Here is a 25,311-nt window from a genome sequence, read left to right as displayed (position 1 = left end):
TTTTTTTTTTTGGTTGCAATTTCAGAAAAATAATTAACAGTCCCCAGGCAAAACTGAAGAGGTGGAATACTAATAGAAATTTTAATCTTCAGCATAAGAAATCAAAAACATTTGAATAGCCTACATACACACATATCCATTATTTAACACTTGAGACCAATTCAAATGTAATATTTTCTTACCACCCAGGTCTCCATTTCTTTCTACAGTAAAATCATTTTAGCAATTCCATTTCTATGCTTACCTGTCCCTCTGAGAGACATTGTATTTGTAAGTGTCATGTTTGTAGAGATAAGAATAGTAATCTTAAATCTCTGGGGTTGGTTTGTGATAAGTATGGGGCAGGTGGGATATTTCTGTACTAAATTTATTTATTTAGGTTATGGTCCTTACAAACCAAGTTAAATAATCCTGGAATCCTCATGCAAACGTTCATGCTGCCTCAGAGAGCTGTTTTACTTGCCCTCTCTAATTCTTTCTTTCCGAGAACTGCTCCAAGATTTCTAGGACACTTCAACGTTTCCCTGCTGTTTTATCTTGTCTAGCACAGATATTCTGCAAAATAACCCTTAAATATTCAGTTATTTGATGATTCTATGAATGAATTAGTGAGTCACAGATAAGTCTTAGTTCAATGTGTTGTCCTTCATAGGACTCCACTCATACACCATATTTTGGAGGGTACTATAATATCATAATAGGTTGTGTATAAGAAGGGAGCTCTCCTCTTTAAATTTCACAGTATGTGATGTGATTTTGGTCTAAGCTGTATATGTGAATATATATACACTATATATGTGAATATATACACATACCTACATTTGTATATATACTTCATATATTAGTCAGACACATTTAAACTTATTGCCCAACAGAAAAGTCATCAATTACAGCTAGAGTAATGCTCATTTGATAGCTGAGAAAGTACCACTGACCATTTATCCTTCATTTCAAGTTTAAGAGAAGTGTCAAGGCTGACACTGACACCCATCATAGAAGTGAGGGAAGGAGAGGCAGAGAAGATTAAAAAAAAAAAAAAAAAAAGAAAAGAAAAATGAAACAGGAAAAATGAAGGATAAAAATAGAATAAAGAAAAGAAATGGGAAGTATAACAACTTCACTGCAGGTGTGAATTGCTGTTCCTTGGTGTTACATCTCAGTAAACAGAATAAATGCTTGGTGGTGTGTGACTGCTTTCCAATCAGTGAGAGCAACGTGCTGTGACTAGTAATGGGTCATCTTTCAGCCTTCCTTTCTATGGGAAAAAAAACAATGACAGTGATTATGGTAGACCTGGATTGAAAAAAGGATGACTGGTCCAGTCCATGCATTAAGTCAGGAAATTCTCTAATTTCAAAATTTAAAATCATCATTACAGTTTAAACCGGGTTTCACTATTGGTGTGACTTGTTTGTAAAAAATACTATAGACGTTAATTAACCCTTTGCCACATCCTTCAGAGGTAGAAGCACTATCCTCAGCATTCCCCTGACAGTTTTACTCAGATTGTCATTTATGCCATAATAAAATCTTAGCAGAAACAGTGTGTTTACTGACAAAGACATGCTAGAGAATCACAGTTAACGACATCTGCAGGTGCTCTATACTCTCACTAACTATGCAATTTTCAAAAAAGGTATTTAAATAGATAAAACAGACACAAGCATTTACATGCTTAAAAATATGTACTAACAGTATAAACCATCAGCTACAATAACAAACATATTGCAGAGGGTCTGATTTCACGGTTCTTGTCCACCACAGATGAGTTTCACTGTCAACCTTTTTTATTTCTGGTAATGGCAAATTTACATTTTGTAGTGGAAGGCCACTTCTTTTACCATGGAGAGCTGCATCAGTGCCTAGAATGGTTCATGCCAGCTCAGGTTGCCAACAGGTGACAGGAATTTACAAAAAAGAAAATCAGTTTGTGTATTTGATTCCTGCATGAGCCAGCCCTGAGGATTCAGAAACTTGAACTGGGATCAAAGGAGGTAGATGTAAGTTTTATCTGAATATTAAACAGTTATGAGCTGTGCTATCACTAGCCATTTCTGATATGCTCAGAGAGTCTTCACCCCCATTTTTAAACTACTTGAGGTAGCAGTTTAATTTATTCTCTTACAAAAAGAAATTCCAGTTTCTGCAGAGCTCTGAATGATATTGAATCAATGTCAAGTGCTCAAGTTCTTTTCCATACATCAGTGTGACAATAGAAAGGAATGGAAATTTCCTTCCTGCGATCTCACCAAATTCTGATCTTGTTCTAGGGGTACAATATTCAATTTTGTGATTTTATTGTTGAGTTTTAAGTCCTTCCTGTAGACAATATAGCATAGCCATTGCCCAAAGCCTACAGAAAACTTGGCAATCACTAGTCTGCGGGGTATTGGGGTACTTCTTATCCTGCTGACCACTACTGTCTTACTATTGTGCTCCATTTATGTTTGGTTGTTTTGTTTCTCTGTATCTGTAAAGGTAGACATATAATTATGTGAAACCAAATGCTATTTTTTCCATCAAGGCAACTTACTGCCTCAGGTTGCCACCTTAGAGAGAGAAATTGGATGTAAATAATGTCACTTAATGTACCAAATAACATTTATATGCAGTAAAATCCTCCCTTCAGATACTAACTGCCTACTCTCTTTTATAGGCTAACACTTAGCAATTAAGCCACTGAACATCTGGGCTTCCGATCGCTCAGTAATCATTTAAATCAAAAAGAAGATCCACTGAATGCCTCTATGGGTCATAGTGTGGAAGATAAGCCCAAAGCAAAATATCTGTGGTACATACAGAAGGGCACATTCTGAAAACAGCTGATGCCTCTTATTCAAAATTTACTAAAGCAGTGTAGGAAGCTGAGCATCCTGATGATTTATGTGGATAAATAACTTAGTGAGATGCGAAGGTTTGCACATCTTTATTACAATAAAACAACACCTGGTGCCCTTTTGTTACCATCTGCATGTTCAAAATAATTTGGTCAGCATTATTGGCTTGGATGGTAGCCAGAGAGTCAAATTATTCACTAAATGGTGTGTATGAACTGAGGAATTACAAGCAGGTTTTGGAAGTATGCTAATAACAAAACTTTACCACATGTTGCTCTAGCTGACAGCTTAACAGCAGCAGGAATGGAAGGCCTCCATTTATCTATGGAGCTTACTTAACTGCTCCTTGATGTAGCTCACCTACATGGATTTCCCATAGGAGGAAGAGGACACTGCAGTCAACTGTATCATCTCTTCATAAAGCACGTCTATGCCAATAAGATCTGCAGGTCCACACTTAAGATTCAAAATCATTTCAGTAAGAAAAAGACATTTTAAAACAATTAGAATGGTACTAATTAAAGCAACATTTTTTTTTATTAAGTTTGCTACAGCCAAAACGTGTTCACAGACCTTTACCATGTGGACAGATCTATTCGGAAAGGAGGTTAAGAAAATGGTAGTACACTAAATGGAAGACAAGTGCTACACCAAATTCTTATGGAAACATCTCCAACACTTTTACATTATGAGCAAGCTGGCTAGAACTCAAACAACACACCAAGGAGCTACTCATACTAAAGAGTTTTTCTTCAGAAATTGTGAAAGACATACTTCCTTCTTATAAATGCATTTCAGTCACTTGTTTATACAGGTGTCGGTCTTAATCTAATACAGAGGTTCTTTAGTACCTGGAATTTCACCTATTTGGACTGCACAGATGGGATTTAGGCATTTCTGTTCCTTGGCAACTGTCACTTTCAGAAATTGTGAACATTCAGAGATGCAAGTTCAGAAACCACCATCCATGGGTGGCAGTACCGTACCGCACTTCTCCTTTATGATTGCTGCTTCATTAAATGCACCTGTCAGCAATTTACTGAAAATCAAATACAAAAGGGTGGAAGGAGTCCGTGAAGTGTCATTAAAACCAAAATACTTCATTGAACCTATAAATATTCTATCAATTAGACTGAGGAAAAAGTCAGGAAATGTACAGAGGTGGAGTGTCCAGTCTGGGATCTGGCATCTGCCTCACTATTGTTGCATTCTCCCTTTTTTCCTACAAATAAATTAAGTAGCTGTCGAGCAGATCTGACCCTTTCACAATCCAGAGAGAGTCAAGCCAGTTTATAGACTTTACAATATCATAGAATCATAGAATGTTCTGGGTTGGAAAGGACCTTAAAGACCATCTAGCTCCAACCCCCTGCCCTGGGCAGGGACACCTTCCACTAGCCCAGGTTGCTCACAGCCCCGTCCAGCCTGGCCTTGAACCCTGCCAGGGAGGGGGCAGCCACAGCTGCTCTGGGAAACCTCTGCCAGGGCCTCACCACCCGCACAGTAAATTTCTTCCTTAGATCTCATCTGAATCTACCCTCTTTCCATTGAAAACTGTTACCCCTCATCCTATCCCTACACCCCCTGACCAAGAGTCCCTCCCCACCTTTCCTGCAGCCCCTTTCAGTACTGGGAGGCCGCTCTAAGGTCTCCCCGGAGCCTTCTCTTCTCCAGGCTGAACACCCCCAACTCTCTCAGCCTGTCCTCACAGGGGAGCTGCTCCAGCCCCTGAGCATCTTTGTGGCCTCCTCTGGACCTGCTCGAGCAGGTCCATCTCCTTCTGTTGGGGGCCCCAGAGCTGAACAGGGTACTACAGGTGTGGTCTGACGAGAGTGGAGTAGAGGGGGAGAATCTGTAAATACAATATCTGTAAAATTGACTTACCTATTCTTTTCTAAACACTGTTTTTCATGAATTACTGCCCCATCTGCTTCAAAATGCATTGACCTGAAACATGGAATACAAGTTAGTAGCCTAGAAGCAATGTTTCATGTTCATATAAAAAACAGTGTAGTGAGGCTATTTTTGAGTACAGAAAACCGAAAACTCATCATTTGGTTTTCCTTCAAATGCTCTTCTAGCAATCACTTCATAATAAAAGGTGCATTTTTATATTCAAAATCTAGTCTTGTAGTTCAAAACTTAGTGTTGGCTTATCCTCTGAAGTATTTGAACATAAAAGACATCTAATATGAAAATTGGCCTCTGTGAATAAAATATAACCAACACTAGATTTTTTTTGGAATTGCTGAAAATCCTATTGGAAAGGGAAGAATGTTGCAATATCTGTTCTTCATGACACAATGTAATTCTAGAAATCTGATGGAATCAGAAATTAGCTTGTAGTGAATGTTTCCCAGAACTATGAGACTGCCTTTATTAATGCAAAAAGATTATTTACAGTAAATGTAAATAGTAACAGAAGAAGACATAACAACAGAATTCTTGGATATCCTGGGCATAGTTTGCTTACACAGAATTATATTAATACCCTAACAGGAAGCAAGAAAGGAAGGAAGAAAAAGAGAAATGCTTCTTTATTATTAAAGCATGGCTCCACTGCCCAGATGGAGGATGTAATTCAGCAAATGCACAGTTAGCATCATTGTAAGTGGGCTTATTTATACCAGCTGAGGATTGGTACCATAAATAATACATATAAAAGACTCAGATACTGTTGGACTATTCAAATTTCATTGAACTTTTTTTCTTTAGATTTCTGAAAACTACAGTGGAAACAAAAGAGACACAGTCTTTGTTGCCATGATGTTCTGCATAGGAAACTTGTCTCTCTTCCAGTAGCTCCACAGGAATTATATGAAAAAATGCTCAAATCCCTGATCTTCCTTGTTCATTTTCATGAGAACAGACAATGTTGGGGAAATTTGCCAAAGACAGAGTTAGCATTTCCTCTTTTTGTTGTTTTGCTTTGTTTTGCCCTTTGAAACAAGGGGCAATCTCAGGCGGTGTTCCCTGTTCAACGCTGTTAAATCACACTGCTAAATACGGTTTGTGCAAGTTTCCAGCACTGCACTGATCCTGCCGTGCACAGTGCCCACAGGCACTTAGTCTGCTTGGAAATTAAATTCTCTAAACCAGATTAAGGTAAATTTCCAAACTGGAATTCACACAACATCAAAGCATATGATTTAGACAACACCAGTCTCTAAACAATTATAAATCCTAATGTGAAATATATACACTGAGGAAGAATTCTCAAACTTAAGCAGTTTCAAAATTGCTCAGAAAACACTGCCAAATGTACGAGTAACATTCAGTAGGTGCAACTTGATCATCTAGGTACAGAACACAGCCCATATGGGTTCACTTGAGGTTAAGTGGAAAGTCTGGACTCTAGCTTTAGATTAGCGAAAAAAATGTGAGTTCCACATTGAAACTGGAAAGGATGTATTTGCAATTCTATTTCAAAATCCCCCCCCCCCCCCCCCCCATCAATTTGTCAGATAGCATTTTCCTGTTTACCTCACAGATACTGTTCAAGACATTTAAAGTTGTGGGCTTTTTTAATTGGCTGTGTACTGTGCTTTTTAAAATAACTTTTGGAAAATCAAAGTGGGTTTATGTTTTCATATGAATAACAGTAAAATTTGCTGCTATCTTTTTCTTCCTATAGTCACTGACATCTGAAGGTTAACTTCACCAAATTTTGTCACTTGGTTTATTGACAGGTCTAGCATGACAGAATTAAAAGCTTGAGTGATTCACTGATGTTTAACATTATCAAAACCAGTCCTGTGTAATAGTAGGGAGCACTTTTTATTCCCATAACAATGACCATGACAACAGCCTGTAGGATGACGATGAACTGAGAATATGAATGAAGACTATCAAAAATATTTTTATAGGAAAAAGTGTTTGTGTCTTGAAAGCATACAGCAGGTCAAATGACAAATCAAGCACTTCTCAAAACTGACTGTACCTAATACTGGATTATACTTTACTCTAAAAACCAAATTGACATTTTCATACTAACATTGCACCTGATATTCTAAAAACTGCTAGCACTTCATTGCTATCAGTAGTGTTTCTGGCTTCCAGATGGATCATTTATGGAGATCTTAATAAAATAGGCCCAGGAATCATAAAATACCTATTTACTCATGAAAGTAAAGGTAATACTATACTCACTACATAGGTTTACCTGTGTGAGTAGAAGATGAAGATGTGTTTACAGGATCAAAATCCATAAGCACCTACCACCTACTTGCAAACAGTAAAACCGCTGTGGTTTTTTTCTATTTTAAAATGATAATACAATTCATAAACATATGACTTACATTATAGAACAATGAATCTCTGGTGTCACACTAATTAAAAAGCTAGTATTACATTACTTCCTCAAGGGCTCATTTTATAATTTTTAGGATTATAGCACATTGATTAATTTATACAAGTTTTTAATCCCCTAGTATTTAATGAAGTCTAGGAACTTGGGAACGTGTGTATAATTTAGATTTGTATAATTTTATTACATAGGAGAAAAGTTAAACTGGTCATGTACTACTTCATGTAGAAAAGCGTCTGAGCACACCAGTTCAACCATCAGCCTATTAACCATTTGCAATGAAAACATTTGAGTCTAAATTAATTCTAGGGTTATTAGATTATTTTTCAGCTTGCTAAGGACTCCAACAAGCATCGCTTGTCTTATGTGCTTGTCAACTGCCTTTTAATTAGCTACTGTGTAACAACTGAGCACAGTGGGAAACTAATATCTGTTCAAGTTATCTTCCATATCATTTAGAGCGCCTTGAAAACGACATTGTCATTATCCTGTACAGCCTCAGATTTACCCATTCTGGCACATCAAGTTAAAATAGCGTGCTGCAAATAGAGGTTCATAAATGCATTGCAACTAAACACAATGGGAACTAGCAAAATAAAGTGTTGAAGACAAAATATTCTACAAAGATAAAATGCTGAATTGTGTTTTAGACTGGTGTCTGGTTCATTTTTACAGCCTCAAAAATGCAGTTCAGTCACCTAGTTGTCAAACTGTTAGACCCTCTCACAAACCACAGGTTCACAAACAAAAGAAATTTATTTTAAGTCCTTAGTATACAGTGTAAAAATTCTCAAAAGCTACAGTTTCAGGAAACATAATCCTGAATCTAAACCCAAGCCTTATATATACCTCAAGGGGGGAACACTGAATCTTCAAGTCATGTTTACCCAAAACTTGTAGTAGGTCAGGGGCAGACTCCAACTCTGGGCATTAATCATAGAATGGTTCTGGGTTGGAAGGGACCTCAAAGACCATCTAGCTCCAACGCCCTGCCCTGGGCAGGGACACCTTCCACCAGCCCAGGTTGCCCAAAGCCCTGTCCAGCCTGGCCTTGAACACTGCCAGGGAGGGGGCAGCCACAGCTGCTCTGGGCAACCTCTGCCAGTGTCTCACCACCCTCACAGGGAAAAATTTCTTCCTTAGATCTAAATCTACCCTCTTTCAGTTGAAAACCGTTACCCCTCATCGTATCCCTACACCCCCTGACCAAGAGTCCCTCCCCACCTTTCCTGCAGCCCCTTTCAGTCCTGGGAGGCCGCTCTAAGGTCTCCCCGGAGCCTTCTCTTCTCCAGGCTGAACACCCCCAACTCTCTCAGCCTGTCCTCACAGGGGAGCTGCTCCAGCCCCTGAGCATCTTCGTGGCCTCTTCTGGGCCCGTTCAAGCAGGTCCATGTTCTTTTATATTGGTGCCCCCAGAGCTGGGCACAGCACTGCAGGTGGTGTCTGATGGGAGCAGAGTAGAGGGGGAGAATCCCCTCCCTCGCCCTGCTGCCCAAACTGCTCTTGATGCAGCCCAGGACACGGTTGGCTTTCTGGGCTGTGAGCACACATTGCTGCCTCACAGTCATTTTTCCATCCACTCATACCCCCAGGTCCTTCTCTGCAGGGCTGCTCTCAATCCACTCCTCGCCCAGCCTGGGTTTGTGCTCGGGAAAAAGAAAATTTCTGGATGCTTACAGTATATTTTTTTATCAAGTGATGACTACAGAGAAACATTACAGAATCGCCAGCTCTCTACAAAGTGTAGATACAAAGAAAGGAAACTGATTATTTACAGCACTGAAATAAGATTATTACAGAGGTGGAAGGGGGCACACAGTTCTATTTATAATAGTACTTCCAGACTCTGAAATCTTGTCACTTAGAATGCTCCAAGTTGTGAGAATTAAAGGAGCAAACAAGCACAGACACAAGTAGATGTTGAGCCTGACCACTGAATCTTCTTAAAGACAAGATTTATGAACAATCGCTTAATGACGTTGCACAAAATTTTTCTTGTTTTTGTCATTTGGTGATTTTACAAACCAGTCTTTTCAATTTTCCCCTTCTATTTAATTTGATTTACTAGATTTAGATGATAATAAGGAATTAAAAAAAGACACATGAATGTTGGTTAAGTAACAATTAGAATTGATAAGCACGTTGGTCTGCACTCTGATTATTTGGGATCTGCATTCTGCTTCACATCACTTTTCTGTTTGGCAGCACCTCAACACTGTCTTCACACAGATGTAACAACTAAACATGGCATCTGTCTAGATGGGTATTGACAAAGACATTTTCTGTTGTATTTATATTTTCCAAACAAGTGAGTTAGCATGATATAAACCACTACTTAATGCTTTGAACAGACACAACTTAACAATGTTGTTACTCAGGAGAATACCTACAGTAAGATAGGAACAGCTACTGTGTTGGTAAAGGTGGTAAGTGCTCTCTATTATTTGATAAAAGATGTTCCAAAACCTAATAATTAACTAGAGTTAGCAGACTATTTAAAGAAAATTCATTTTTGTTCCCATTTTAGAAAGATCTAACATTGACAGCAATGCTAAAAATTAGACTTTGGTGCTAAAAAGTACGCAGCCATAAAACATTTATCACTTCTTGCACAGGAAACACCTTTAGATTATTAAATATCTAGGTTTATTTGGATGCATAGTGTAGTGCTAGGCAGAGAGGTAATTACACAGCAGGGAGAAGTGTCTGTAAAGGGAGTGGGAACAAAAGACCTTATTTATTTCAACTCCCCACAATTATATTCATTTTCTAAATGTTTTTGAAAATCTTACTGGCCTGTCATACTTCCACCCCAGATAGCAGAAAATGATTAGGGGTATGAGTAAGAGTCATGATTTCCTTTGACATTGTGAGGTGCACAGTGTTTGGGCTCAGTGTCTTGAGGAGCTTATATATAGCACATGTAACAAGGTTTCCCAGTAACAGCTTTTAATTGCTTTTTAGTACTTTTAGCTTTCAATATTAGGATTAAAAATTAAATTCTCCAGATATTTTCTCTCATTTTGCATTTTTCAGATGCAAAATTAAATGCACATAATTCTTTTTCAAAGTAATTATTTGTAAGATGGAATATGCAGAAACAATATCTGAGCAATACTGCAAAGCCTTTCATCACCTACACACATTCACAGGAAGGAATCTGTTTCTGTGGTATAATTTAGCAACTCAAATAGAAGGAGTATCTCCTTATAGACTGCACAAGCTCGCTCTGATTCAAAAATTATTCAGTATTATTCTTCAGGTTTCCACTGAAAATTCCATACCTTCTTTTATAGTGCTATAGTGCCATGACACTTTCAGCATCACCATAACTCACTATTCTCACTAGTTACCTACACTTTTGCTACCACTTATTGTTTAACCATGTTCAATTAATTCCAAATACACAGCACAGTATCTGCTGCACATCCTGTCCTGAAAAGCCATGCAACGGAGTGCTTCATTCCACATGTACAACTGTAGGACCATCTACTGAACTGAGCAGCTCTAAGTCCATACTGCAGTAATAGCAATAATTAATCCAATGTTCATCAGTTTAAACTAGGTAACCACTTCCCTAAGTGTATGGGACATTACAGTAGCTGACAATTTCTTTGCTTTAGTATGTGTTACTTAGATTATAACACCTATATAAGGTAAGTGATACTGGCTCTGATGTTCAGCCAAGACTGCCTAGACACTTTCTGTCATAAGACTCTGCTTTAGTTGCTACACTTTAATTGCTCTGACTGACATTTTCCATTCCAGGCTGATGTCTGCCTCAGGCTTTTTTTTAAGTTTCAGCAGAAATGATTCAGCTTTTTTAGAGAATAATTTATGTGGAAAATGCATTGTTCTTACCATGGTAAATTTTGCCATTTTACTGAGAAGTTCTAGTACCCTCTGTTTTACAACAGTGGCCTGATGTTTCACATCAAGTAAATGTATGAAGAAGCTGGAAAATTTATCCAAATTTAGACAACTTAGGAGTTTGGGGAGAATTGCAGATAGCATGCTTCAAAATGAGTGAATTGCTAATGCTGCAAATTGAAGTATTCGCAAGTCAAGAGTGGCAGAACTGAGGAATAAGCAGCAGCTTTCCCCTGCATATAGGCATTGTGATTACGTATCATATAGCCATGTATTTCACAATTCAGAAGCACAGTTGACTGAATTAAGCTTGCATATCTTGCATTTCACATGTTCCGAGGGGTTTGTATTGGTTGTTTTTTTGCAAACGACCTCATTCTTTTAAACACTAGTTGATTTTGTTTGGTAGTTTGCAATAAAATAGAGCTGAATGTAACATATACTTACTTCAAAATACAAATCTAGGATTCTCTACCTAAACTCTGCTGAAAATACATAAAGGTTTCATGCTAAAAAAAAATCTAAAGCAGACACTTGATCAAACAAGCTATTGTTGGGGTGGATTGCCTGGGAGGGCTTGTATAGTTGAGTTTAGTAACATCAGGGATCCTGTCTGAAAGATGTGTTCAGCAGGAGGATCTCTAAATGATTTATGAACAGCTGAATCAATAAGCAACCACTGGTGTTGAAAATGTCTTTTGAAGTAAGCTATCCCAGTCTGCTTTCACAGTGTCTGTCTAGAGTCCAAAATAAGGAAGCAGGTTGAAGATTAACATCTCAACAGACTCTTGAGGAGTAGGATTTCCTAAGGAAATCTTTCTTCGTCGTTTAACTGCTATTGCCCCTCAGACAAAGGTTCTGTTAGAAGAAAATTGAAGAAAGTGTCATGATAGAAGCTATGCGATTTCTGTAGCACTGGTGATACAGGAATTTCCAGTCTGCAGCTGAGAAATGCCAGTTATTGCTTCTACAGATGCAAACATGATTATTTCCAAGAGGAAAATGCCAACATTTTGAAATGCTTAGATTTTGCATCACGCATAATTTTTTGCTTAGACTCTGAATAAAGAATGTTCAAAAAAACCCCCCAAAATCTAAAAATATTAGAACACCAAGAAAACTTCCTTTTCTGTTTCCTATTTAGAAATGCCACAGACGTTGGCTATGAACTTCAGGGGCTTTCTGCCTGTCCTTCAGGTACAGGGGCAAGCTGAGAGCACTATCCCCAGAGCCAAGGACTACATACAATTGTGCAGATTGGATATCCAAGGCTTTGGGGTTTGTTGCTGAAGTGAAGAAAATCTGACGCTCCTAACTTGAGCTAGGGTCCAAGAGCTGCTGGGTTTACTGTCACAAAACAATAACTCAACATGAAGACAAGGCTCTTCAGCATGCAAGATTCCTTATGCAAAACTAGGATCAGGCTCCCAGGCGTCTGGGCTACCAACCTTAGGACTAAGAGCCTGGGGCAACCATTATTACAATCTTATCCTTCAGCTGTAAGTTCTGAGAAAGAGGACAGCAAGATCTATCAATGCACATTTTCATCCAGAACAAGAAACTGAAGTCAGAAATTCTGAGTCTTGATGTTCTTCTGCTGAGAACACCCATAAAATCTGCTACCAGAAGTTGTATCACTCCACTACCAAGAGTGACAGAATAGCAGCCTTACAGTACTAGCAAATGTGTCATATAATCATGGTTTCAACCAATAAACTGTGACAGACATCCTTCTAATTATTTTCTGAGAAAAAACTTGCTGAGTGAAAATTCCTGACCCAACCATAATAATTATGCTCAAAGCCATGAGAAGTGCCAGGTATCTGAATGGACTTTAGAAGTACTGAACTTCACTGACTATCAACTTCACAGATTAAAGATTTTCTCTGATTTTTTTTTTTTTCTTAAAGGGGGAGATAACACCAGACATCTGGCTGAATTTTAACATTTCTTAGTAGGGACTTGACAAGACAACAGATTCACAGTTAATGAATTCAAAGTTTCATGAATATATAAGAGCTCTAGCTTTGCGAGTATGATTGCTACCTCCAGAGAGCTAAGCTACAGAGTGGTGATGCTTTATTTTGTCAGGAAGGCTACCCAGCTATATCACCATAAAGAATCAGTGGATTTCCTTTGGGATCGCCACTGGTTCAGAACAGCTCTATCTAGTTAGGATAAAATGCACCAAAAACATAAGCAAATAACATAAGGCTGATTATCCTCCCTTTCAATGAAGTTTCAAATTCGTCATGACATATCAGTGATGGATGCAGAGTTTTTAAAAGACCCCGTGGCAAGAATGAAAGCACTCAGAGTATAAGGAGAAAGGAAAAGCTCATCACAGCTTACACATGGAAAAAAGCTGGCACACAAAGAAGGGGACTCTGACTCGACATCTGAACAAACTATTCCAAATGGCAGATGGATCACTGAAAACAGAGGAGTTTTGTGCTGCCAGCAAGTATTTTTGCTTAAAATGTACTAGAATCTGGGAACAATAGGAAATAAACCAGAAGAGATCAAAATGTCATGAATAATGTAGGCATATGTTATAATTAGGTTGCATGAATACAGCAAATAGTTACCATAAATATTCACTCTGATATTTATACACATTTGCTATGGTCACACTGATTCACCTTGCCATGAGCATTCCATAGACTGGCACAAATATTCGTAGAAAGCAATTTAGAGCCATGGAAACAAAACTCCATCTGCCTGGGTATGTTCCCTGAATTGTTCACAGAGTCAGCCATTGCAAAGAATCAGAGCAACAATACACAATACGACACAAACATCTCACTCCTGGTCATCTGCCACAGACACCACAAGCAGCAAGTGCATGACCCAACTAGCATTACCACCAAGTGCCAAAGCATATTGGGACATTGCTATTATGAAATATTCCTGGAAAACTAATTTAAAAAAAGTGTGGCAAATGAATAGATGTGGTAAACATGGATTTTAATATCTATCCTTCACAGAAATTACAATAATAATGTTAATAGCCTGGCAGAGTTTAGGACCACCAGATCTAACAGCATTCTTGACATCCCTCATTCCCCATGCAGAATAGGGAAGATGAGAAGGAACCTGCAATACTACTTCTAAATGTCTTCCCTTTAACTGCACCCTGTAAGGATGAGCTACTTCACTCTGTACTGTTTATTCTGGACAGCAGTGGGTTACACAGGGAGTGAAGGGAGGACCAGATGTAGATGCCCTGTCCCAAAATGTTTAAGCTAGCTCCGTGTGTACACATCACAACAAAAAAATAAAACAGGAGCTGTCAACGAGATTATTTTAGAGGAAATCAGATAGCAAAGCATGAGTAATTACCTCACTAAATCAAGTAATCTCTTTAATCTTAAAAGGAAATTTCAAACCTGCCTTTTAGCAAGCTTTATTTCAGTTTCCATACTCAATTTAGGTGAAAAAAATGTTTGGTTTTATTTTTAGGAAATGCACAGCAGGACTGAACTCTGAAGACCGTGTCTTGTTGGGTGTGAAGAAATTATTTAAGTCAAATTATAGTGCTGTCACACTCGTACCTCATCGTTTAAAATAAATCTTGTCATCTAATTATACAAGAGCTTGAGTTTGTTTAACAAATTTCTCAGAGGTATTTGTGTGGCACTACATTTCCCTTCGCCTTTGATTATAGCCTATCATTTCAGTCTTTTCTCTCCATAGCTTTCTACGTTTTATTGTGGTGTTTAACAGGTTGCATTTATCACATCTCTTCAGCTGGGCTAAGGCAGATAAAACCATGAAGTCTCAGTAGTTCTTGGCAGTTCACAATTAAATAATTATTTAAAAACAAAGGCACCGCAGAAAGGGATTTCTGCCCCCAAACTAAGAACTTCAGCAGTAAGAAACTGGGTCTCTGAAAACAGTTTTGATGTCCCACCCACGGGTCTACCGAGAAAATTAACAGAAAAGGAAAATTCCCCTTGTGTTTTAATTCCCATGCTATATTCTCAAAATGTCAGGGCATACTTGACTAGACACAGGCAAGTCATGAGAATTATTTCAAGAAATTATTGTCTGCAAAAGACTCTCTTCCCTTCCTGCTTATCACTGAAGTTAGATATACTGTGAATTGTTCAAGAGCAGTCTTTATTGAGGTAACAAGAAGAGGGGCAAAAAACTTTAATCAGGAAAAAATTAAGCACAGCTCCCTAGGAAGTGCTTAACTAACTTGATGTTATATTACTGAAAGAACTTCATTGACCAAAACATTAAAGACAAGTGTAAAAAATACAATAACCAGCCTCCATAGAAATTGTGAAGCGCTTGAGAAAGCTGGCAAGGGTCTAAGTAACTAGGCCTGATTTTGAAAGATGACATCTCATCTCACAGATGTTATTTACTGTAAGCCAAGAATAATATTTATGGCTTAATCACCTGATCATCATAATCTGGTTTCTTAGTGACTCATAACTGCAAGTACTTGTGAACATATGATTACACATCCAGAACTGGAAGGCTGCATAAGGCCATCTTAAAACAGGTCAATTAGTGTTTTCCAATCCATATATTGCTAAATCCCAAGACAGGTATTTTCTAGTTCTCTGACCAGTCTAACATTACATATCTCTTGAGATCAAACTCTTCCCCACTGATGTTTCTGGAGATACTGTATCATAGCTTGGTTCATGTGCTCACTAATTAGTTACCTTACAAAATGCCTCAGTGTTAAGCTGTGGCTGACATTAACAAGCTGTTAAATTAATTTTTGATGCAGTTTTGAGGCCTCACCTCAAAACTCAAATGCAAATACGCCCATTTCATTAAGCAATTAGGACCACTGCAGCTCATATGGAGAGTAATAGCAATTTTAAAAGGGCACTATTTGCTTTATTTTTTTCCTCAGTATTTTCTGACTTCTTCTTTTCTCTCCAGTGGAAGAACTACAGCTGCTTTATCACTTCTTTCAGACAACTATGACACATTCCTATTATTGGATATGTTCTGCAGGTATCACAGTCATGATATCTTTGCATTCAACAATATCATTGCTGAATTCTGTAGTTTATTTTATCAAGAATAAACTGGCTGTAGTTGTCTTGCTATGAGCTGAAGGCTTCCAGTATTGAAATTTAAACCAAAAGCTGAAAAAGAAGAGAGGATACCACAGCCCCACCAGTTTAGTCTACAGATTAATATATCCATAAAAAATCAGATTTTGATGGATATATTCACTCTCTATTATACAGGATCTAATTCAAGATGTTTTTAAACACCATCTTTATTCCAACACTGCTTCAGAATCAGAACTAAATGCAAATTTTACTTTCATAGTAATCGTTAGAACCAGATCTTAGCAACAAAAAAAGAGTAAATAAAATCATATGTAGGAAAACCTTATCCCACTTTCAGGAATTTTGAACAAAAATAATAAATGGAGGAAAAGAATATGTGCATTTTCAATAATCAATCATTTCTCAGTAAATTATTTTTTAAAGAAGAATTTTCACTGAAGTCCATTTCCATCTTTTGAAGGAGAGACTAGCTAATGACTTTATTTCAGAACAAGAAAGATTCGCCTTTCCACTTTCTGTTCTATGCCCCTCCAAGAGACTTTCTTGTTGTTGTTGGCGGTGATGAAAGAAGCTATTTGCTTGTGACAAGAACAAGAAAATCTTACTGATGAAAAGTGAGGCAGCTTTTTTGTTTGTTTCTCGATTAAATCAATAAAACCCAAAATGTGCCAGTTTCACTTTCTGTTTTGAAACACACTGGACAGCTGCAGGGCAGAATGTTATTCCTTCATTATTCTCTCTCTTAGTCTTCAAATAATGCTATTTGGGATCAATGATCACCTCAGACATGCTAATATAAACACAATTTGTTTCCATAATAATTGGCATGATGCTATTTAGTGCATTACAAACAGCTGTATAAATTAATCACAGATTCATACACTGGCTACTTGCACTGCAATTTGTCTTTACAGAGTTACTACTGTCAGATCAAGTTTTTATCTATTCTTAATTTTAAGCATTTAATTACATTAGTATTCACACTATAAAACATACAAAGAGGTCTCAATTACCATGGCCCTTCATGAGATGAATTAATTTAAGTCATAAATCCACTCTCCTGTAGAAAGGAACACCCAAAGAATCACTGTTTAGCTCATGGACTTTCCGGTGTTTTCTTTCTGTCTAAATGAAATATTCTCGCTTTACTTTTATTGGAGTGCACAAGAAGTCCCTTTGTCATTGCGCTTTTCATTTGCTTTCAAGTCTAAGGAATGACCCTTCATCTATTAGTTTATTTAAATGTCACTGAACCTTTTTGGGGATTCTGCCCCATAAGTAATGGTACATATCCTGTAAATCAAACCTGTAAAAACATCGCTGGCCTTCATGTTTTGCTAGATTACCCTTTAAAAGCAACCTTTTCTCAAATTATTGCCCAGTGTGTTTCAGCACATTTCACTTCAAAAAGCTGTAACCATGATGGAAAAAAGTAGAGGAAACAACAGAAAGAATACAGCATTAGCAAATTTCACAAACAGATCTTTGACCCCCAAAGTGTCAGACTGCGACTGCCAGGTCAGAGCCCGGACCAGACTGCATTTTGTCCTTCCCCAGCTGCTGTTCTCTTTTAATGGACTTACTGTACATTCCCATGCACTGACTATGTACAGATTAACCAACTGCAATTTTCACAAGCCACCAGACCATGTTAACATTTCTCCACATATAATGTTTGTCACTGCTTGTCTGCTTGGGCGTTATGCCTTCACCTTGCACTAAGTGCACACTGCCCACCTCTATTCCTTTAGGCATCTGCCAAAATTTAGGTGAACATCCCTTCTGTAAGCGAGCGTATCTGTGTGCACGTTCTCTTTGTATACACACCTTCCCCTGCCTGTTCTTGAACAGGAGTACCTTGTGATGTCTCCTCCTGTAACAATGACCAGTGGCTTCCTGGGCAGGGCTCAGGGCCTACCATTACTCATTCTTCTGCATCAACCCAGGCTTAAGAGATGCTGACTTTTCTAAAGGGACTGATGGAATTATGTCTAAGTTAAGGAAGGGATAAAAATAAGATTCCTTCTCTTGTGAGAGAAAGAAGAAGGAATGAGTTTCTAATGGTAAGAGGGAAAGTTGTGCAAAACCAAACAGAATTGGTAAAATGGATGCAGGAAGGGATTAGGGAGTACAAAGAAAGGAGGGAGTCTGAAGCTAGCAGTATGATAGCGTAACTTCACATTTTGGAAGTCAAGAGACAATATTGACAAATAGTGGATGAGAAAGGAAAGAGGATAGGAAAGGATTAATAAATCAAAGCTAGCTTATAGTGGCTTAGTCTCCATGCTCAAGATGCAGACAGAAATAGTGAAAACGGGTGGCTCAGAAGAGAGCCTTCCAGCCAGGCCACAGAAGGGCATTTGTCAGATACCACAGAAATGTAGAACAAGTATTTCCTCTTGACTTCCTTGTGCAGCTTATAAAAAGGATTATGCAATGAATAGAAAGGTTTGTTCACCAACAGGTCTATTCTGCAGCACAGACACCCAGCTAATACTCCAAAGCGTGTCTAAGAAAGAGGAGAACAAAATTACTGCTAAGCAGCCAGAAATCATGCTCTTTGAATGGTGGTTCCATGGCTGCAAGTAAGAGAGCTGCTGAGCCAGGGCAGGTCCTTAAATGAGAAATGTGACAGGTTTTCTCCTTGCCTTAGCAGGAGTAAGACAATAATGTTCAGCAAGCTCTCTGCTCACTATACATGAGATGTTTTTCAGTACCACATGATTAATCCAGGTGCCTTCATATGAAATATATTTAAGAGAGATTTTCACTGATGCCCTTTCAAAGACCTTCCCTACTTTGAAGTCACGCCCATCCCGTTTCTTCCAAAATCCCTCAAGGCGGCTATTTTGCCCCTACCCTGCTGAGTACTAATAACAGGTTTGCCAGTTTCTCCCCCAAATTGGAGACATTGAATTTACACATAACTTACGTAGCCATTAAAGAGAGAATGATGTAAACCTGATTCATATTCTGGAAGCCAAATGCATATTCTGCCAGCAAAAGGATTCTCTCTCTCCAGTAGCTATTGAGGGTGCATAAGAAAACAATACTCTTTAGGTGTCTAAAGTAAAGTCATAAGAATCTCCAACCTCAGTACCAAAATCACTTTAAAATTTCAGAGGTAGTTCCTGAATTACTCCAGTAGTCATTATAATCATAGCTTTGCTGTTGGTCTTCTAGAATTTTCAACCTAAGAAAACAAGAAATTCAAGCAATAACAAAACCAGCTCACAAATAAAGCAGCCATAGAAATATGTCTCAAACGATCTAATTTTTTAAACTGTGCTAAGTAATTTCCTCATTTCCCAGTTCAGATGCCCTAGCCAGCCATAAGAATGATATAAAGAGAAAGTATCCTCTAGCTATAAACTCCATCTATAGTTAAGTTCTGAAAAGAAAATATGTATACTAATTTTCTCATCATTAAGTCACTAATTATATTGAAAAAAACTGCAACACATTGATTTTTTTTCTTTTGACCTTGGGGAAAATGTTTGTATATAATTATCAGTTTCCTAACTCTCTACTTGCCCTTTTGTTTTAATAATGAAAGAAACTCTTTCATCTGTCTACAAAATAGTATCGCAATGAGACAGGCTGGAGGAAATATGAATCCCAGCGATGTTTAAGGGCTCTGGAGAAAACAAGCAATATCTATTCCTAACCTCTTACTGACCTACCACTAGCCTTAGACAAGCAAGTTAAACATTCAATTAGTAGAAAAGAAATGAATGTGCTGTTTATGAATTTGGAAAAGAAAATGCAACGTTGTGCATATTAATTCACCTAATATGCCACGCAGCATCTGAACTTCTGTTAGATAAATCCCATCCAGTTTCAGATACTCAGTCCTAAGAGGCAACTTGGTAGCAAACTGTCTTACACACAGGTCTCTGCATATTTGCATTACATAGAGGAAATTTGGAATTAATGATTTCTCAATTTCAATATGTCTTGAACCTTGTTTATTTATCACAGATTGAAGCTGCCTAAGTCCTTGATATCTATTCATTTTAACTTGTTTTCCATCCTGTATCTATCTTCCTATACTCCCTCATTCCCTGCTCTTTGCTTTGATCTTTAACTTCTATCTCTCTTCTGATTTACATCTGTATTTACAACCACCATCTTATAACCCCATTACAAAAAAGCCTCTTCAGCTTGAACTGCCTATTGAGCTGCCTGTCAAACTGCTCTCCTTCTGCACTCAGTCACCGAGTTTGCTGCCTTGCATCAACTGCTCCACATCTCCACTGGGCCATGTCCTCTCAGGGCAAATTCCACCTGTGTGACTCGTGCCCCCTTCCTTCCTACCTCTTACGACAGGCTGGTGCCCTTGTAGGGGCGATATGGACTGGCTGGTTGGAGCGGACTACAGCAGCTGTAAAGCCTGGCTGGATCACTGGGCTCAAAGCACAGCAGTGAGTGGTCCGAAGCTCAGCTGGCAGTGGGTTAGCAGTGGTATTCCACAATGGTCTGATATGTTTAACATCTTCACCTGGAGCATGGGGCAGAGTGCATCCTCCACCAGTCTGTGTGTGGAACCAAACTGGGGCAACAAGGCAATATGCTGGAAGACAGGGCTGCTGGCAGGGGGACCACCGCAAGGTGGATGAATGGATGACAAGGACCTTGTGAAGTTCAACAAAGGCAAGTGCAAAGTTTGTGCCCTCCTTCTCTTCATTGAAAGACTAGAAATATAACCTCAATACATTCAATGGATACTGTAAAAAAAAAAAAAAAAACAAAAAAAAAAACCACCTAACAAAAAAATCCTACACAAAATTTTGGCTCCAAAGAGTGGAATAGACTGAAACTTTTGTAACTGCCATGTAAGTCCCTCAGCATTCTAGCAGCAGTGTTTCACTATTGCTCAATAAAATATGGATATTGCTGAATTGTTATTCTATTGTCTGACCTCGAGAATATCTGATCACCACCCATCCACGCAGCCTGTACAGAAATCCTCTTCCAATCTGTTGTGCACTATTGAAGTTAAGAAGTTAAAGCTCAGGCTGGTTAATTAGATGTAAGAAAGAATGGAACATAGAAATCTAAACTCAATATAATTCATTTCTGGAGACAAAGAGGTCAAGTGTGCATTACACTTGAGAGCTTATACAGCTTTTCTGGGTATTTATTCAACACTGTTAGCCTGAAGCTTCAAGAGGTAGGCAGCAACATCCCATTTTAATGATATGCTAGGAACTGCAGGTACTTCTGGAATTATGCCACAATTTACATTGGACAAAAGGCAGTTTTAACACAAATAGCTCAGTCCCACAGTTGAAATTCCAAGTATCTGCCAGTATGAAAGGGAAGCTGAATGAACAATATATGTTTCTTCCCTTAGCCTCCAAACGGAATTTAAAAAATAATTCAGTTAAAATCTATTTAACTGTCTTGTCTAGTTGGTAGCCAGCATTTTAAATATCCCACTTGTTTTCACACAAACAAGATGTACTAAGGTAGACTAGGCTTGGGGCCCCATTTCACAACACCTTCTCAGTTTAAAATGTTCCAAAAGAGTTCAAGAGCCATACTTACAGATGATAAACAACAGTCAGACTGATTCTGTTAGTCTTTGGATGAAATCCAGCACCTCATTCCATTAGGAAAGCGAGGAAGTATAGAAATCTGACTCCAAGAAGCAAAATACATTCATGTATTGACATGAACATTTTTCACAGCAAATGTGTAATGTTTTTACAATGACAGATGAATAATAAAATTTTGTTTGTTCTTTCCTATTGTATATAGATGTTCTCTATACTTGTGACTGTGCATATTTCACTGCATCACCCTGTTATGAATACTGGGCTGTTTTGAAAAAGATGCATCTGCTCTTCTTAGATATAAATTATTGTAACACCCAAGCTTTTTATTCAGATTTTTTAACTGCAGAACTGCATTTTCCCAGACTCCCTGTTGCATGCCTCCTTGTAACATTTTGATATGCAACCATTTATTTCATTGCTATGTTGCTAATTCACATTTCCCTTAGGAGGAAGGTCTGAGGACATTTTTGTGAGAATAGATTGTATTAGTTACATCTGTATGTTTCTTCAGAAGACAAAAAAATGTACTGCAGGTAGTTTTGTGTATATGTTTTAATGTTAAGACCATTTTTCTTATGAAGGTCTATTGTTGCAGAGAAGTCGAGCAGTCTTGCCTTAAATTTAGAGACAATGCAGAAACCTGATGGTTTACTCCAAACTGTAATAGTATACACTAGCTGGTGAGGAGGTTTACAGAGTGTCTGTAACAAAGGGCAGCAACATGGAGCCTCAGGAGACCTAAATGTGGATCATTTCAACTTGACATTTCATTTGTTTGTGTAAATCACTGTAAAGGGTGGTTGAGCACTCAAGTTAAAGCAACACTTCGATTATCACATTCTGAAGTCATGAGTAAGAGTAGTCAAATTATCTAAGTAATGTGAAGCAGTCTTATTTGGTGATCTCCTAAAGTAATTACTGAGCCTAGTTGTTAATTTTCTCACTGTAACCTCACAAGCAACAGAAATGGTTTTATCATAATGAAAGCATAATGGAAGAATAACAATAGGTATTTTAAAACAAAATCTATTTGCAGCAATATTTCTAATGCTGTCTGTATTAATACCTTTTATTTTTTAGAAGGTTGCCTATACAGAACAATTTGAAACTAACAGTTACATTTCAACAGTCATGTTTGCTTTCTGATTTGCTTTTCATTAGGTTTTGGGGGTTTTGTTTCCACATTGTTTAAGTCAGTAAGGTTACTTACTTCTGGGTGTAAGAACAAGAGAGTTTGAGTGAGGAGGACTCGCTATGTGGAAATATCTGCTTGATAGTAATGTCCATAGTACAGGAATTATTAAAAAGAGTTTTCAGAATATTTCATTTACCCTTGGGCACATTCTCTAGGAATGTAACCCTGGGAGCCACTGAAAACCTTGGAAGGAGGTAAGGAAGGAAATCTGACCTGTGCAACCGCTTCACAGCCACTAAGCACTGGGCTAGCTGGGCTAGAAAGGATGTCAAAGACAACAGCCCAGATCAAAGCACTAAAACACAAGGACATGATTATTGTCAGAGTATTTTATCGCTACCTCTTATCTTGCACAGACAAAATTACAGTTTGGGAAAATAAGATGGGAAGAAGATGGAAAGATGAAACTACTTTTGCCTTATGGCAAAATAGACTTTAGTGAAAATGCATTTTTGTCTATGTGATACAAAAAAATAAGGAATAAATAGAAAGTTCAGGCTTTCACAGCTTGGCTGTAGATGAAACACATCTTGTACAGCCATGAAACTGTAGTGGAATAAGTGCCACTGGGAAAATTAATAACAAAAACAAGTGATCACATGAGCACTGGAACTAGTGAACCCTGGGTTTTATAGATTTAAATTGTGTGCTTGGATTCTCTGGTGTTTAATAAAGCAGCAGCTTTGCTTGCTTGTCTGAAGCCTGCCTACTTTAGCCTTTCCCTCTATGGTGGTATTAAACAGGCTTCTCAACTATTCCCTGCCAACATTCATGACATGTTTGGAACTTGCTATTTTTTAGAATCTTATTATTTTAATAAATTTCATTCCAATTAGCTGACTGGATAGACAGCCTTCCCTACCCCTGCCCCATACTCAGGGTGAGATGCTGTAAGATTTGATTCCTTAAGAAGCAAGACTAAAAAAATACCCACAAGCATCTTCCCATTCTACCACAATTGAGAAGAGCTTCCATAAACATCTGCCCAAGCAATGCATTATTCCCCTTCAAAACCTGCTTTAACATTTTTCTTTTCTGTGATGCTGACAAAAAACCTGACAATGATTAGTTTGCTAGTGTCCTGAGACCATTGCTTATCTCACAGACAAAAAAAATGTCTCATTTTTTCTTGTACTTTTCAGTTTGTCTGTCTGTCCACTGCCTTGTCTTGGTTGGACTTAGACTGCAAAAGCTTTGATACAGAGATCACCCTTTTACTCCATTTGTTTCTGCAGCAAGAATAAAATCATCCATGTCTATGACCAAGATACCAGAATACTGTATTAATTCAATTAATAGATAACAATTATATTAATAAAATTACAATTGAGCAGGATACTTTTAAGAATCATATAGTACTCATCAGATTGACCTGCGATCATTGATAAGGGACCGCATTGTTTTAATGCTCTGAGATATTCATATGACAAACGAATCTGTCAAATGGCTTTACCAGCCTGCCCAAATTCCAACAGAGTGTTTATCCAAAGCAAACCACTGCATAAAGTTGGCAGATTCATTATTTTTCATATTAATATGTGTACCAACTTGAGGGCTACTACTAAACTATTCTAGGCCTCCCTCTAGAGATGGATTGATGATTGCACTTTGATTTATGGCTCATCACCAGGACATTATTCACAAGGCCTTGATAACTCATTTATATCGGTCAGTATGTGCATTTGACTTGACAGAATCATTATCCACATTATCACCAGAACTCACACATGGACCTCTGTCTTTGCTCTGGAATTGATATTGGATTTGAAATCACTAAACACCATTCACTCCATTCCCCCTCAGAGCCATGCCATGCTGCTCACACTGCACTGTAGTCACATAGTATCTAGTGCCCATTACATTCCTGCTTACACATCCACTCTATGAACAAAACTGTTTACATCTTTCCTACAACACCTGGTATTTGAGATGTTACATCTGTGTTTAAAGTGCCCAGTGATAAAAGACAAAACTATATTATATTTGTAGCAAATTTAAAATTCTATTGCACCTTCAGGGCAAATGGTATTTTTGCATTATTTTACGCAGACCATCACATTCTATGAACTCATACTTGGTCAAACCTCTCCAAATCAGAATAAAATAATTTCTGAAAACCCAATTTCTTACAAACCAGAAAAACCCCAGTTCCACTCTAGCCTGTGTGGCTTTGGCTCCCACACTCATGAACACTTCAAACAGTTAAATTTGGAAATAGAGAGGGAGCAGAAGAGGACTGAAGGTTGTCCCTCTTCTGCTATTTAACAGATTACCTTACTGCTTGAAATCACAGGAGAGAATCAGGCATTATAAAAAGGGGCTCATAAGCGTATATATTTCAGGTTAATGCATGTCATCAGACAGCCTAGTAAAGGTAATGTTATCTTTAAGCAGTTAGCAGCAAGAAATAACTAGACAGACTTATTTCCCTTTCAGGCATTATTCACATTCTGTTATCAAGTTATTCTGTGTAGAAATACAAACAGTCGGTAAA

Source organism: Athene noctua, chromosome 9 (genome assembly GCF_965140245.1).
Source record: "Athene noctua chromosome 9, bAthNoc1.hap1.1, whole genome shotgun sequence".
Classification (NCBI taxonomy): domain Eukaryota; kingdom Metazoa; phylum Chordata; class Aves; order Strigiformes; family Strigidae; genus Athene; species Athene noctua.
The sequence above is the reverse complement of the archived record's forward strand: the minus strand, read 5'-3'. Positions refer to the sequence as shown.